General features: G+C 27.4%; 1 protein-coding gene across 2 annotated transcripts in view; it reads left to right on the forward strand.

Moving 5' to 3' along the window:
- The window catches only part of mAChR-A (muscarinic Acetylcholine Receptor, A-type), a 36,335-nt gene that overhangs the window by 818 nt on the left and 18,386 nt on the right, over positions 1-17,131 (forward strand). The window contains exon 2 of one of the 2 annotated variants that reach the window (XM_089226011.1): positions 9,714-9,837. The exons of the other annotated variant lie outside the window; for it this stretch is intronic. The gene's annotated coding sequence lies outside the window, so the exon portion shown is untranslated. The remainder of the gene's footprint in view (positions 1-9,713; positions 9,838-17,131) is intronic. 2 annotated transcript variants of the gene reach the window in all.

Genomic DNA, 17,131 nt, shown 5'->3' on the forward strand with positions numbered 1-17,131 from the left:
AATACTGTAATAAGTCTTGTTCGCTCTCTTCGCATAATGTTGCATGCACGCGGCGTTTTATCTCGCACAGTGTTATTTTATCGGATCGCTTTTCCGCCTATGCCTGCGGATAACGCGTGTGCGACACGCGCTGCACCCTGCCTTTGCATGCCGCGGACACTGTTTGCGTCTGTTACACGCGACGTATTATTTTGGGTTTTGAATTTTTATCAAACGCACCGTTCCGCCCGATTTGATAACGGCGATATCTGCACGACGTGTATATTAACTATATTGTTATATTTTCTGAGCACATACCATCTACGCACATACAAATATAATTAATATGTATATGTGTGTGTGTGTGTGTGTGTGTGTGTGTGTGTGTGTGTGTGTGTGTGTGTGTGTGTGTGTGTGTGTGTGTGTGTGTGTGTGTGTGTGTGTGTGTGTGTGTGTGTGTGTGTGTGTGTGTGTGTGTGTGTGTGTGTGTGTGTGTGTGTGTGTGTGTGTGTGTGTGTGTGTGTGTGTGTGTGTGTGTGTGTGTGTGTGTGTGTGTGTGTGTGTGTGTGTGTGTGTGTGTGTGTGTGTGTGTGTGTGTGTGTGTGTGTGTGTGTGTGTGTGTGTGTGTGTGTGTGTGTGTGTGTGTGTGTGTGTGTGTGTGTGTGTGTGTGTGTGTGTGTGTGTGTGTGTGTGTGTGTGTGTGTGTGTGTGTGTGTGTGTGTGTGTGTGTGTGTGTGTGTGTGTGTGTGTGTGTGTGTGTGTGTGTGTGTGTGTGTATGATATCATTATATCGTTATGTATTTATTTATGTACATATCTATACATATATATATATATATATATATACTTTTTTCATGCTATAAATTCAATCCGATTTACACATCACCTGAGTATATATACGATAACTATTAAGTAGAGTGCACTGTAATATAGTTCTATGACTATGTGTGACGATTTATAGTCTTCATCTGGTATGCTTGGTACTACCTCCAACACCGCCGCCGCCACCGCCACAACCGTTATCGTAATCTAAACGAGTGTATTTAATATACAACGAATATGTCTACTCCGGGAATCATAAATCGCATCGCCTTTTGCTGGTTCTATACATCTACCAATCGTAATTCATAATATCTCGCCGGTCGTGTTAAAGTCACGTGATATTATTTACTGGTCAGAAATCGCTCACGTATAAAGGACTATATACGTAAAGGACGATCATATTATATAAATAGTAAAATATACGTAAATCAGGGCCGATCTCAAATGTAAAACTTACTGTAGCAACGATAATATTAGTTTGTGCATTTATTAGCAATTATGATTCATATATATATAAATAGGTAGGTTATTGATTACTGTTCTCGGGGGTGTACCCGAAATCACGTCGATTATGAAATGGTGTGGCGTTTTCTTATCACACATACTTATTTATATATTATATTATAATAAATACCTATATACATGATTATACAGAAAGATCTGACCAAAAAAAAAAAAAATTATGCTAATTCAACGTATAACAAAAATTGTTATGACAAGTAAATAATTTAAGAAATTTACTCATATTAGTAAATTACCAAAAATCAGTTTTAAAAAAAAGTTAATACGTTCCAAATTAACTTAACCAAAAAAATATTGATTTATAAAATAAACTATTTAGATAAATCTTTTTACCATCAAAATTGTTCTTATAATCAGATTTACAATTAGGCTATTTTGAATTTATCAAAAAAAAAAAAAAAAAAAATGTTATTAATTTTCAAGTTCTTTATTTTCAGTATTGTTAAAAATATAAACGTAAAAAATAATTTATTGTCCATTATTAGGGTCACTTAATGAACAAAAAAAAAAATAAATTAAAAATTAAAATTTTAATTCGAACAAAAGTTATTCCAAAAGTCAGTTCTATCTGTTATACCTTGTTTAGTTGTATCTAGCAGTTTATGATAATCTCGAATTCGAGATCTATTATTACGCATGATAATATATATTGTATAAAAGTTTTAGGTACACCACCTATCATAATAATTATTTCGTCATTACCTATAGCCAACAGGCAGAAATTTGTTTATGTTAACAAATATCATAAATATCTTCACTTAAAATAGGTATACTAATGTCGCATCAATTTCGTAAAAAATAACGTTATACTACACAATTATTGAATAATATGCTTAATTTTATTTATTTTTTTGTAAAATTGACAAAACTAATTTTATTTACATGGCGTAATCAATTATTTTTATATTATTAAATTAGAATATTCAAAGATAATATTATTGTTTTATACAATTACATTACCTACAAACAAATATTTTTGTGGTTTAAACAAGTTCATATTGATGTTCGGCATTAGATTTTTGACTTACATAAACAAAAAGAAAAGCCTTGTCCACCTGATGTGAATGAATAGTCAGCTCTTTATCCAATGAATCAACTTAATTTACTTTTGAGAACACTTCACATTTTTTTCAAGCGGTCGCCACCATATTTTTTATGCTTATCACATCCTTTGATCATTCCGTGTTTTGTCCCTAATTTCTACAAACCATTTTTTTTTTAAATATTACATTTAAAATGTTTGGTTGATCAGCCGGTTCTCTGTTGACTTTGAGTATAGCTTTAACGATACAATAATCATTGACATCAAAGTCTGGTACGTTTGTATGACGTATGGATTTTCTTATGCTTTATTTTTATATATTAAGTTAGATTAAAATTGTACCTTTAACAATTTTCCCTAGCATTTAATTATATTTTAAACAAATAAATTTTTGATTTTAAGAAGTTTATAATTTTGTTGTTTTGTTCAGGGTTGGGCCTAATTGTAGCGTCTAGGCTTTCTGTCATGTTGAGATCCCATCGATCTAGTTCGTGTCGTTGATATTCCGCTAGTAAGTGGCTTACTGTGAATGAAATACCACTTGCTTCACATATAACTATATAAAATATTTTTATTTTTCCATAAGAAATCCGTATGTAAGTTTTGTGTACCCGATTCTTAGTCGACTAATAATTTGGTTTATATAATTTGCTTCTGCTCTTCTTCTTCTGTAGTTTCTATTTCAGTAAACACGGTTTTAATTAAGTCATAAAAAGCACTGATAATTTACAGTAAAACCACATGTTTGTGTAATATATAGAAATGTATTTCTTCGTCAGTTGTAAATTGTAATTGCTTTAACAAACCCAAATGGTAGTCTTGAACTCATCAATCCAACTTTGATTTATTGCAAATAATGTTTTTTACTACATACTTAATGAATGATGACGTGACACGTGAATAGCTTTTTTACTATTGAACAAATCGAACACCAACTGACTACTGACTATTTTTCACTCATCGTCTTTCATTCGCGATCTTAGCATGTGCTCGATATCTTAATTGGTTTATTTGTGGGTGAATTGGACGTCCGTGTAGGAAAACACAATCTTTAGTCAATGTGATTTCAATTCAAAATTCATATAGACTCTAGGCCATTATTACTTTGTAGTAAACTTGGTTCTTAAATCACACAAAAATATTAAGCAAATGAGTCTTAATAATATAACTTCTAATGATTTTTTACTTTTCATAGTAAAAAGAGATACAAATTTTGTGTTGATAAATTTTATAACTTTTTACATCAAATCATCATCTAATAAGGATATTACTTATAATATTTTCTGATAACGAATTGTAGAAATTATATTTTTAACAACCAAATACTATGTTATGTTAAATTTGTAATATATTTTTATACCTTCCTACTTATATTCAATATTTTTAAAATTTGTATTTTATTTTATTTTATTTAGAAAAAAATATATATAAGTTAATAATTTGTTACATTATGTGCTTGTTTAACAGCAAAAATGTTTGTTTGTTATGAAATTACTAATTGTATAAAAACAATTATATAGTAAAATATTTTAATTCAAAAGTATAACAATTATTATGTATTTATAATGTGGATGAAATTATTTTTGTCACTTCACTAAAAGATCAAAAAATCATCCAATTTATGTAATAAAATATAATTTTCACAAAATGAATACATTTCATGACATCCACGAAAAGAGCAATTTCAATAAAAGGATGCAACATATCATATATGTATATATATATATATATATATTGTATACAGGATAATTATTTGTTTAACATCGCAACCCTAACTATATTTATAATGTCCTTTTGAACAATTTAAGTTACTTATTACATTCAACTCATTTATTTTGACTATATAGGCTTATTATTATCGCTTTTCCGTTATATAATTAATTGACTCGTTATATTTTTATCGTTATTATAGTATTTAAATTTATTCATTCAATTTATTGTATAATATAATAACACGTACAATGTAAAGAAAAAACTTTAGTTATAACCACAAACAATTGGTACCTATTCGTTAAATAACGCTTTACCTACATGTTATTTATGGTTAAGTAGTACTTTTCGAAATGTAACTATTAGGATAATACTTATTATTACTCACTAGTTAATGAAGTTTAAAAATCACTTGAATAAAATAAATGTTATTGGATATAATTATTCTGTGGCCGTAAACTACACATTTTGGGTATCGGTAATATTATAGATAGGTAATTTATAGAATAAAATATGGAATAAGTATAATTATTAGTACCTACCTACCAACCAATTTAAAACGAAATTTTGCTCCCAGAACACAGTGTGAGTCATCTTGTCTGTTTTCAGTAGCACGAGTCTATACTACTTACATAGCTACTTTAATAGTATTATAGTAATTTAAAGACATTAATTTTTGGTTGAAAATATGAATGAATAGACTTTAATTGGATCTTTTGACCAGTTTTTAGGAATTGAATTACATTCGTTATACGAAATACATCACAAATCTTATAATATACAATTATATTATTCTATTAAAGTACCAAAGTGAATTACTACAAAATAATATAAGCAAGTTAGATAAAGAGACATGGGGACCTTAGGTTTTACAATCTTCAGTTTGGAGAAAACAGACATACAAGGTGATTCACCAAGCATGCCACCCTCTTTTTTTCTTAATAATGAATTTAATGAAATTCTGAATTTTGGAATTTTTAAATAAATAAAAAGACAGTATTTTTAAATTATCAAATTTAATGTTTTTACTACATATTATTTAGTAGATATATTTTTTGAAAATTGCAATGTATGTACTTAATTCAAAATATGAACGAGTTGGTTCCTTAGTTATTAAAATCTTTATACTATTATGATAATTATGGTACGTAAAAATTATTTTACAAATAAAATAGATACAATAATGGATTTATTACCTATTTATTACATATAAACGATTTACAAAGAACAAGTTACAAATTATTATTACGGATCACTAATATGTTTAAATCACAATAGCCCTCATATCTTACAAATTCATTACTATGGATCTGTTCACTTAAGTGCACAAAGTTAAATAACTTTAAAACAACTCATTTAAATGTTGATTAATATTTTAAGAAAAATTATCTAATAAATAATTTATGGTAGAAAAACGGGGGTTTCATTTGAAAAAGAGAAGTTATCGTTTCTCTACATGAAGTAGTACAGCAAATTTTAAGAATTTGAAAATATGATCTTTAAGAGGATATGTTTAATAATTCCAAAATTCAGTTTCAAAATAACTTTATTATTGAACATTAAAGAAAAAAAGGGGTTGAGCGTGTTTGGTGTATCGTCTTAAGCGTGGCTGTTTATGTCTCTATACTATGATGGATTAAGATTAAATATGGTGGGTATTTTCTCATATCACTATGTAATTTTAGATTGGACACTATTTTTTATACCTAATGAACTGTTTCTATGATCAATGTAGCAACTAACAACGACCTGAATCATATAGCTGTGATCTGCTGTTTTCATATTTATAATATAATGTATGCATACATTTTTTTTATGAACAATCAGAGCACTTAAAGTAGAATTGGAAAATAATTTATTGTATTATTTTGTAATATTAAACCCATTTTATTGATTTCCATCAATATTTATAATAAATTGTGATAGTTGTTTGGATGAATATTTTAATTATATAAATATATATTTTTACATGCCACCTTATATTATGCATATATTTGTATTTATGTACTGAGCTACTGCAGTGTATACATTCAGACATTCAGCTATAGAAATATGTACATCGTACAATAACACACATTATAAAGATGTGTATTGTGACTGTCATTATAAATAATTTAAAATTTACAAAAATGTAATATAGTAAATATTCATTAGTTATTACCATTAGTTACTACTCATATTACATTTCTCCGTTATCAATAAATATTTATCTGATCGTTACCATCATAGTTCATTATCATGGCGTTAAAAAAATTAATCAACATATTATCATATTTACTTTTATTTTTTATTGATATTGATACTGAGAATTAAGCATCAACCAAATATATATCATCTATGTTATTTAAACACTATATTATATTCATTCATTATTATACTTCGTATATATTTTCAGTATATACTGAATAACTAACGTCGATATTCTCTGTGAATACATAGACAAGAGCTATAGTGACATTAACTCAAATCGTGTTCTTCTGAATTAGTGGAAAGTAGAGTTTCAGAAAAATAGCTAAGGGGTATAATATATTACGATTTTGCGAAACAAAAAAAAATTAAATCTACTGCAGGTTTACAGTTAAAATGGACGTCCGGATAAACATTTCTTATTTAGGTTTACAATGTTAAGCATCTCTAAAGCTTATATTTTTAAATTTAAAATAAAATATATGATATATATTTAGACATATTTTAATTAATTAAAAATATTATGTAAGCAATTAAAATATCGATCACACAGTACGAGGAATTATTTTAAAATTGATCATTTCCTTTTTAAAGAGCGTATCATATATTACTTTTAAGTGATGCCATGCAAAGATTTACAATTTTTAAGTGGCGGGCGGCAGAAACGGTTGTGAACTTCATTACGTTACAATCTTCAATGATTAGTAAAATCCTTATTGGGCAACCTTTGTATACAAACGATTTACTAAGCTATTCAATATTCTGTTGAGGTTATTTAGTTCGTTCACCATGGAAAAGCGGTAATCTTTTTTATAAAAATTTATATTATTCAATGTATTATCGGCTATAATTTTTAAACCTGTAGCTGTAAAGTCTACAGGTTTAATTAATTACAATGTTAACAATTTATTAATTTACTTTATATAATAATATTAATAATGTGGGAAATTAAGTTTTTATTAATCTACAAAAAAAAGTAGTACGATGGGTGTAAGATAATTTCAAGTTTGGTATATTATGTAAGTGAGTGTTTCCTTTCCTAAATTGTTACAGGTTGATTGCGATTTCACTTTCAGACCGTCGTTAATAGCTTCTTAAAAAACTATTTTAGATTTAGATTTATTATGGAACTCTCAAATTTCATAAGTTATCATCATTGTAGTCGTATATTTTTTAGTGAGTATACGCTTAAATGTGCTTGATATATAAACGTGGGGGGCAAAGCCCCCAACACTCCTTATGACCCTATATACTACGTTATTATGTGTATATTTATCATTGCATATACTTTATTACTACGCTGTCGCAATTAATCCTCTGCAATTTGGAATCATACAACTAGAAATATACTAATATACATTTTATTTTTTTATGATTACCTATGATTCTTAGATATAAATAATATTAAGTAATTTCCTATATTAAGTTTTGATTAAATATTATGATTTGTAAGTGTCAATTACATATATAATTAAATATTAATCAATAAAAACAAGAAACAGGATTATAGGAAAATATTAAAAATATAAAATAAAATTTATCTCATCTCCTTTGAAATCTATCTTAAAGATACTGTTAAATTTGGTATTTTTAAGGCACCTAACATGCTTAGTTTATAAAATACTAAACAAATGACAATTAAAAAAAATATATTTTAAATTAGCAAATAATTTAACTACCGAATTTTCCACAAACTAGCCTTTTCTTCATTTAAATTTATCTGTCCAACTTTTGGATATCTGTTATCATTTGTAGATCTGTGTTTGATCAGCCAACTTCTTAAGAGTTAAGAGGATGCTACATCCGTACGTATTGTCTCCGTCTTACAAGTGCGTAACATACCAAATTTTACGCTCAGCAGATCATGTTTAGCTCTGTTAGTTTAAAATTAGTGGATAAATCTTATAAAAATTAAAGGTTATATTATTATCTAGAGCAGTGGCGTACGCAGAATTCTTTAATGGGGGGGGTTACCATATCGGGAAGAGACCGACCGACAAAACGCGTAACATGATCCTAGCCTAAATTCCATAAAAAAAATCATTATTCGTATTTCACTTGGGGGGGGGGGATTAACCCCCCCCCCCCCCCCCCGTCGGTACGCCACTGATCTAGAGCATCTCAGGCTTTTTTTTTATTTTTATTTTAAAGCGAATATGAGTATTTTTTAAATCGTAAATTGTTTGTATATCTTAAAATATTCATAACTCGGTTTAAAATTAAAATATAATAATAAGTCTATGAGATAATAATAACGTGACCTTTAATTTTTATAAGGGATCAATTCATTCTAAATTTAAAAGGGCGTAACACGTTTCCACCAAAAGTAGACCTTTTCCTTTTTTACCAATAACCGTTTCCACCAAAGGTATATCTTTCCCTTTTCCACCAATATCCGTTACTACCAAATGAGATCTACCTATAATTTAACCACGGTTAATTTACCAAAATAATTTGTATACTTCGCTTATATTAAAATCTTTAATACGGTCATAAGTTTATATAAAATACTAATGCTGGATTGAAAAAATGTTATATTAGTGTATTTAGTTATGTATATATTGTATCTACTTATATATTAATATATAATTGGTTGATATTTTTTTTTTTAATCGTAGAATATTGTAGTATACAATTGTTTTTTTTAAAAACGTGGTAAATAATTTTATTTGGTGGAAACGGATATTGGTGTAAAGTGAAAGATACACTTTTGGTGGAAACGGGTATTGGTGGAAAAGGGAAAGGTACACTTTTGGTGGAAACGGGCATCGCCTATTTTAAACTATCAGAGTTAAATTGTTCTGCTGACCGTAAAATTTGCCATGTTACGCACTTGTAAGACGAGGACAACACTTGCGAGTGTAATGTCCTCTTAACACCGTGTGTTGGTGGTGTTGTGTAGAGTTTATCAATTGCATATAATACGTTTAACCGCAATGTTTATAAATAACTCTATAGTCAGTATACCTCTCAGATAATGATGTCTAATTACAGTGTCGTGCTGTCGTATATATATAATATACTAAAATACTATGAAATATAAATACGTTTAATATAATCAACTGTTTTGATTATGGAAACCGTCATATCAATAAGGTTCATTCGACATTTATATTCGCGTATACCCGCGTATCATGTGTTATTCTATATGTAAATGATAACTTATCATAATGATTTAGTTTTATTATTCATATAAATTTATTGAGCTTTATTTTTAACTAAACTAGAAGAGAAAGAAGTATAGGATTTTTTTTTATCAAACCACAAAGGTAAAATAATTATAGTGTTAACAGTTTTTATGGGACAAAATATTGTTAAGGCTTCTTAGTGCTTCCTGAAAAATAAAAACAGCTGCTTAGTTTTCAGGATTTCTTAAATTGTTTAGTTAAAATAAGTTTACTTTATCATAATTAACTCTATCGATTGAATGTGATAATTTTTAATGTTTTAGGTGCGTTAATGGGTAATTTTAATAGTATTTTAACTGTCGGATGATAAGTGCCAGAAATTCATGGAATTTATTGGAATTAACGGATCAACCTGAATCAATAATAAAGCTAAAGTTCGAGTAGTTGGTATGTTTTAAATTGTTTACATCCATACTGAGCTTTGCTCTCACAGTTGTTTTTTATTTTAATATTTACAATTTTTTGAATACCTTTATAAAGAAATGAACTTTCTCGTAGAGGAGTACTAGACTGTACTAGAGTACTAGACAATACACTACGAATGTACAATAGAAATCTGTAAACATATGCATAATTACTTCATAGGTTGGTGACTTATGTGGGACTTACCGACTTCAAGTGCCGCTCTTTGCTCGTAATCCTCGTGAAACTCAATTCGTAGGACCGAAAGTGAGTGGACTCGTAAATATACGTGTATATTAAACTCTCTTCACAGTAGATTGTCGAGTCACATTATAAAAAACTTGACGGATTTTCAAATGTTAACTTAAAAATGTTTTAATCGGATGGTGTGCTGGTCACCTAAAGTGACCAGATAATAATTCTATAAAAGCGGGACAAGTTTTCAAAAGGAACCATAGGCTAAAATTAGATTTAAAAAAAAAACATAATTTTATAGTTAAATAATAATATTATATAATAAAATAAGTAATAACAAAAAAAAAAGATAAATATTATTATCATATAGATAATCATATGTTATAAATTATAATATAGACGCAAGTAACATTAAAAGTAATATAATAATAATAATAATATATTTTATTATTTATGAGAATGGTATTTAACATTTGATGTAATAACTTTGAGCAATATAGGAGATTTTTTCAAAAAATTATAAAATTCTGAACAATTCATATCTATATTTGTTTTGGTAACTAAAATTGCTTTACGAGTTTCTATTTTAAACTGTGACTTTTCATTTGTCCATATTTTATTCATTTGGCTAAATACTCTCTAAACTAATATAATATAATACTATATAGCCATAGTTACTATACATAGTATAGATAGTAAGAACTGTCCGAAATAATCTCATATTATGATCTGATGGAACATAAAATAAACAACACACTCGGCATAATAAGTGAAACATTTTCACTGAAAATAAGAGCCAATTAACTATTATTTGAAATCGGGACAAAAGCGGGACAAAAGCGGGACGAAAAGTATAAGTCGGTACAGTTTACTGTCCCGCTTTGATCATAATATTTAGCGGGATACCTACTTGAAAATCGGTACTCTCCCGCCAAAATCGGGACGTCTGGTCACTTTATGGTCACCATTCTCTATTAAGACTGACCAAGGAAATATTATAGCTCTGTAATCTAGCTGTGAGCAGAGCTAGATTTCCACTACCTATACACTTACCGTATGGTATAGAGTTGAATGGTAACTTGTTACTGTCATTTTGTAGCGAATGGAAATTTGCTTTACATAAGGTGCCTTCACTTTGCGTCATCACATACTCTATATGTTTTGTATAATATAGTCAATACGTATAAAATATTCGCGACACTTACTTTAGAAGTTGAATTTATTTCAAACACAACGGCACGATGTAGACGATGCAGATGAAGGTCCTGTCTTAAGAGCTTCCTCACAACTGTGCACCATGTCTCGTTATACGTTTATTGTGATAAAAAATAAATTCGTCCTAGTATATTACATAATAATATAGTAACTATTAAACACTTATTATAACCACATGGTGAAAAGTTGAATATAACCCAACTTCACGGTATCATATTGGTATGTGAGTACTGATTAGTACGGATTACCGCAAAATGAAACCAGGAAATATCTGGTACCTATATCAAATGAATGTTGTGGTCAATCAGGAGGGCTAAATTATTACACGGTACACGGTACTCATATGCACTACTGCAGTTGCATATAGAAACCCGGTTTAAACCATACTATAACAAAGTCTGCCCAGTCAATCACGGTATACATTTGGTTACCACAGTTCACAATGTATTTATATTGTATTCTGCGAACGGTTAACAGTAATATTTTCCGCGGTCTTCCTAAAATTTTTATTTTCCACGTCCTTCAAATTATTTGGTTCTTGTTCAAGTCGTTTTCGCACTGTCGTTCCACGAGTGCATGTTAATAATGGTTTGTATTACAATGAATTCCAGTGAAATAAGTTATGTACCTACGTATATATTATGCGAGCCTAATTTCCGGTCCGTCAAAACGCTTTGCCCATTTTCCGAGGATTACGAGAAGCAAAGGGCGGTGCGTCGAGGTAATGCCTGGTTTCCACTTTACCGTTTTGTCTTGGGTTCTGTGTACATCTAAAACGCAGGTAGCCACGTTGGAAAGGTAACAAAATGTTGGTTAAATATACGTTACTTAAAAGTTCAACAATGCCCAACTCTGTAATACACAGTACCTATAGTGAAACCTGGCTTTATAAAGCAAAATATAATGTCCCCTATTTATTATTCACTGGTTAATTGTAGGGATGCACATTCATACGCTTCTACGACCATCATAACTGCCATTTTTACTGTTTTAGAATTATTTTAATATTCACAAATCATTGTATTGTAAGCATGTGTACTTAGATAAATTATTATGATCTAAATCCAACCTCGGTGAAAATTTCACCGGTAGATAGTCACGTAACGCGCTGGTAGTCATTTTATAGTGACGGGCATAACATAATATAGTATAATAATAATAATAAAAATGTAATAAAATAATTATAAATTAAGAATAAGGCGAGGTTAATCTTGGTTAAAACATCTCCATGTGTGTGTATAAAAACAAATTATTATTAGGACTTTGTCAGTCTGTGTTTAAAATTTAAATTCTCTATAATTTTAAGTACTTACCTACATTTTATTACGATTCTTTTTTCATTATTTACTGTATTATTTTATTCATTGCTAGTATAAGGTAGAACCAAGGTAAAAAATGTCTATATTATATTTAAAAATTATGAAATATCGAATATCAGCAGTTCGGTACATAAAAACTTTTTATTTATATATTAAATTATTAAACTTTTGAATAATGACGAGATATTGTTAGTTAGCTCGTTAAAACCAATAAAACGTGTTTGTTTAACTAATTGGCTCAACAGTTGGTTTATTTTAAAGTAGGTATACGTATTTTTTACGACACGTTTTTAAACTAAAAATTATGTTCTCAAAATGTGTGCTTCAACTATAAGTATTATTAAAACATTAATCCAATACAGGGTATGAAAATCAAATGAGTGAACTTTATTATGAACAGGAAAAGCTGCACTATATTAAATTATCAGTTATATTTTGAGGACGTAGTTGACAAATATTGAATAACGTCAATTATTTATGTATAACGAAAATTATAAAAGTAATTGTAGACATTTCTGTATTTTTTTCGATAATCCATTTAATTGTTAAATTATGCTTTATAGGTGATATAATATAATATTAAATTCATAGGTATGTCATATTGTCATATGGATTAACTGCCGTCAATATGAAATACTGAAAAAGTTTTTGAATTGGATAGTTTTTAAGATTTATTGGAATATAAATCAAAATATGTTGTCATGAACTGGATTTGTACACTATTGAAATAGCTCGGTTGTATACTTGTATGTTAAGTCAAATTATTTAATATTATCGACACGTTATTACTTATTTTTATACATATTCCAACAACAAAACAGTAAAACGGAGGTATTAAGTAAGCACATCATCATGATCAGTGTATGTGCATTACTACATGACTGATCTCTTGGTACCTATAATAGTACCTATACCATCAAAAATGATAAATTAACGACAAAGGTATATTGTAAACGTAAGATAAGTAATCAATGAATTTCGTTCAACGCTGTATGATAATACATTATTTAGTATTTACTATGCGTACGTAGTTGCATAAATATAATACATTATAGTCAAACCACTTATAACGCGTTTATTTATAAATTATTAATGTACCGCAGATTACCAACGTATGCGATGAATCTCAAAATGTTTTAATTAATTTTATGATTATGTGTAAAATTTAAAACTGTTATTTTTACTCTGTAAAATAATAATAAATATTTTAATCTTTTAATTTCGAGTCAAAGAATAAAATTTTGAGAAAATGCACCTATTTAAGAACTGACGAAAAACTCTATTTTACAATTTTATTATGCTCTGTTCATGTATTTTAATTCCCATCTTCTAGTTTCTTCTAAGTGTTATTTCAATTTAATTTGAATTTATGTGCGGTTACTTTGTATGTATATATTTTTTATAAATTTTAAATTTAGCATTGGAATAATTCAATGGTAACGTAAACTAAAATTATCTCAAAACAAAAAAAAAAATGTTGAAAGTGATAAATACTCTATTTAAAAATAATTTGAATTAAAAAGTATTATTTCTATATTAAAATATATATTATTCGTTTTCTACATGTATCTTATCGAGTATTTTGAATTTGGTTGCTTTTTTTCGTGAATATAAATTGATATAAAGAGATGCCGCCGGAGTAAAATATATACGCATAATGGAAAAGTAAACGGCTGAAGCGTATTCCAAGACAACCCTCGCGGGGTAACATAGTTACTACTTTACTAGTACAAAGTGAAATTGCATTGAGAAAATTATTTAATAAGAAAAAAAAACAAAATAAAGCTGCTTTTAAATTAAATTCTTATTTTACATTTTTGTAACAACAATCTTATTGATAAATGTTTTTACACTTTTCCTTACTACCTTTTTTTGAAAATACAGGATCACGTAAAATACCTACAGTAATATTTGCTTTATTAAATTTAATAATAGTAAAAAAATGTGGTTATAAAATTTTCAAAATATTTCTTACACTTTATATGTATACTTCTCACTTTTATTTATCTAAAAATAAAATATTTATTGAACTTAATAGATTTATAATATTAAAATCATTACCTAGGTATGTAATGTTTTCTATAGAAATATTAATCGATTAACAGTTTATTGTTTTAAGTGGCTTAATTTTTATTTGTCATCATGTTGATTAGAACACGCATGCAGCATTTCTGGGTTAAATTGTAGCATTAATTATTATTTATCCAATATTAATATTTTACAACCTCTAAACCTAACTAATTTAATTTCTTTCATCAGTTAATTCAGTATAATTATTAGAAAGTTGATTGTTTACTTTCTCACTTTTTCTGAAGAGTGAAGTTTTTCCTAAAGTTTTATTTTGGTTAGTAATGTTTAGAAGAGAAATAAACAGTTTTTATATTTAGACAATACATTGTTTAATAGATATAGGTTGGTAGTGAATAAACGATACGGGACCGGGTGGTAGTATTGTGCTAAACATTTCCCACCCGTTCCCGTTGTTTGAACGGAAAAAAAAGATATAGGTTGGTAATATACCTACAAATATAGTACAGTAAAATGATACCTGTACTAATATTATTATTGATTATAATTTTGGTAGATACCTTATAGACAGGCTTATAGCAAATTTTAAACAATTTATTTTTAATTGGATAATCTATTTATGCACCTTACAATGTGGTAAATGACGTGTTAAATCTGTTTTTTTTTTAAATGTAATAAAAGTCAATTAAGTAAATAATTATTGGTTATCTTCTGATCTTCATATTTTACTTAAATATATTATTATATTATTAAAATATGTTGGTCGTTTTTAGTCTTATTGGTACTATAAAATAATCAAATATTAATATAAAAATATATAATATACAATACACATAGGCCAAATACCCAATTAAAATAATAGTGCATGCATATTTTATAATAATCAAAAGTATAAAGTTATAAGACGTACCTACCTACCTATTATTTTAATGGTCTTTATAATACATAATATTATACAAATATAAAGTAACTAGGTACCTACTACGTAATATAGCTAGATTTTTCCTTGTGATATAAATAATAATATGATAATGATTTTTAAAAATTAGTACTGCTTTAACATATTTTATATTATATAATGTTATAATACAATTTATATAATTATATGTATAAGCTGAATAATTGTTTTTAACACTAAATGAATAAAAAAAATTTCTTTGCTCTTTAATTTTCACATAATTTCACAAATAAACGTATAAACACCGATGATATTATTTAATTTTATATTTTCCAGTTATTGAAATTATTAAACTTAAAACGGAGGTAGTGGTATTCTGTTAATGGTTCCGTCTTGTTTTCATTTCCTCAGTAATCCACCTACAGCTCATTTACACGTCAATACAAGTTTTCTCTTCCTTCCTCCATTTCCATATCATTTCACTTTCCTTCAACAAATTGAAATATGTATGTATTTATTATTACTCCACTTCTTTATCTGTGATTAAAAAATTCAATTATTTTTGTTATTTCTCTAAAAATATATATATTTTTGTGGTTTTTTTTTATTGAAGAGCATTCAGTATTGTTAATATGTTTTTTTACATACATTACATTATTTTTATATCGTCCTAAAACAAAATGTTTCCTATCTTATATCGTTACCATCTTTTAAGTTCTTACTTTTATACACGATAACATGCATTTTAAATTTTATATTTTTAAACAGAATATTATTCGGAATATATCGTTGTATAAAAATCAAATTTCAGACAATTATAATAGTTAATTAGAATAAGGTAAATATTTAAAGTTTAGATAAGTAGAGTAGAGGGTAAATGGTTAATCAAAACTTTGAATACTTATACATTATATAAGTTTATGACTAATTAATTACTCATTTAAAATTATTTTTATACAAAATATTATGAAAAACATTTTGTTTGAGAATTTGAAATTAAAAATGTATGCTTTCATTCAAAAAGTAAAAACATAAAAAATGTCAAGTATAAATAATTTAAAAAATATTAAATTTTTTCCCAAAAGTGTTGTTTTATAGTGACTCAAAAGATATATAAAAAAATATTTTCAAAAACATTAATGGTATTTTAAGTTATACGTATTATTTGATAAATTAATTGTTTTTATTAGTTGTAAGTTTATTACAATATACAACTATACACATACTAAAATCATTAATACTACCAATGACAGTAATGTGTATAGTTTTTTAAGTTACATTTGATTATTAGTTCTTTGTAAATATTCTATTGCTAAGTCACATAAAATATGTATTTAAAAGGTTCTCTAAACGAACCATTACCTCACTATAATTATATTAAATTTAGAAATTGTTCATGTAATCCAATTTTAGAATTGTGCATTAACAATAACAATACGGCTTCAAATTTATAAGTTGTTTTATGAATAATATCATGGCTGAATTATATGTTGTAGCCTTATAGTTAGGTGCATATTAGTATACGAGTATTACTATAGAATATAGATACATAAATCGGTAGTATTCATTTTTCACTCTTTTTTCAATCGAATAGACATCACTAGATTATGTTTATGTTTGTAAA

Source organism: Diuraphis noxia, unplaced genomic scaffold (genome assembly GCF_037042655.1).
Source record: "Diuraphis noxia isolate RWA-SAM2 unplaced genomic scaffold, SU_Dnox_SAM2 contig0004, whole genome shotgun sequence".
Classification (NCBI taxonomy): domain Eukaryota; kingdom Metazoa; phylum Arthropoda; class Insecta; order Hemiptera; family Aphididae; genus Diuraphis; species Diuraphis noxia.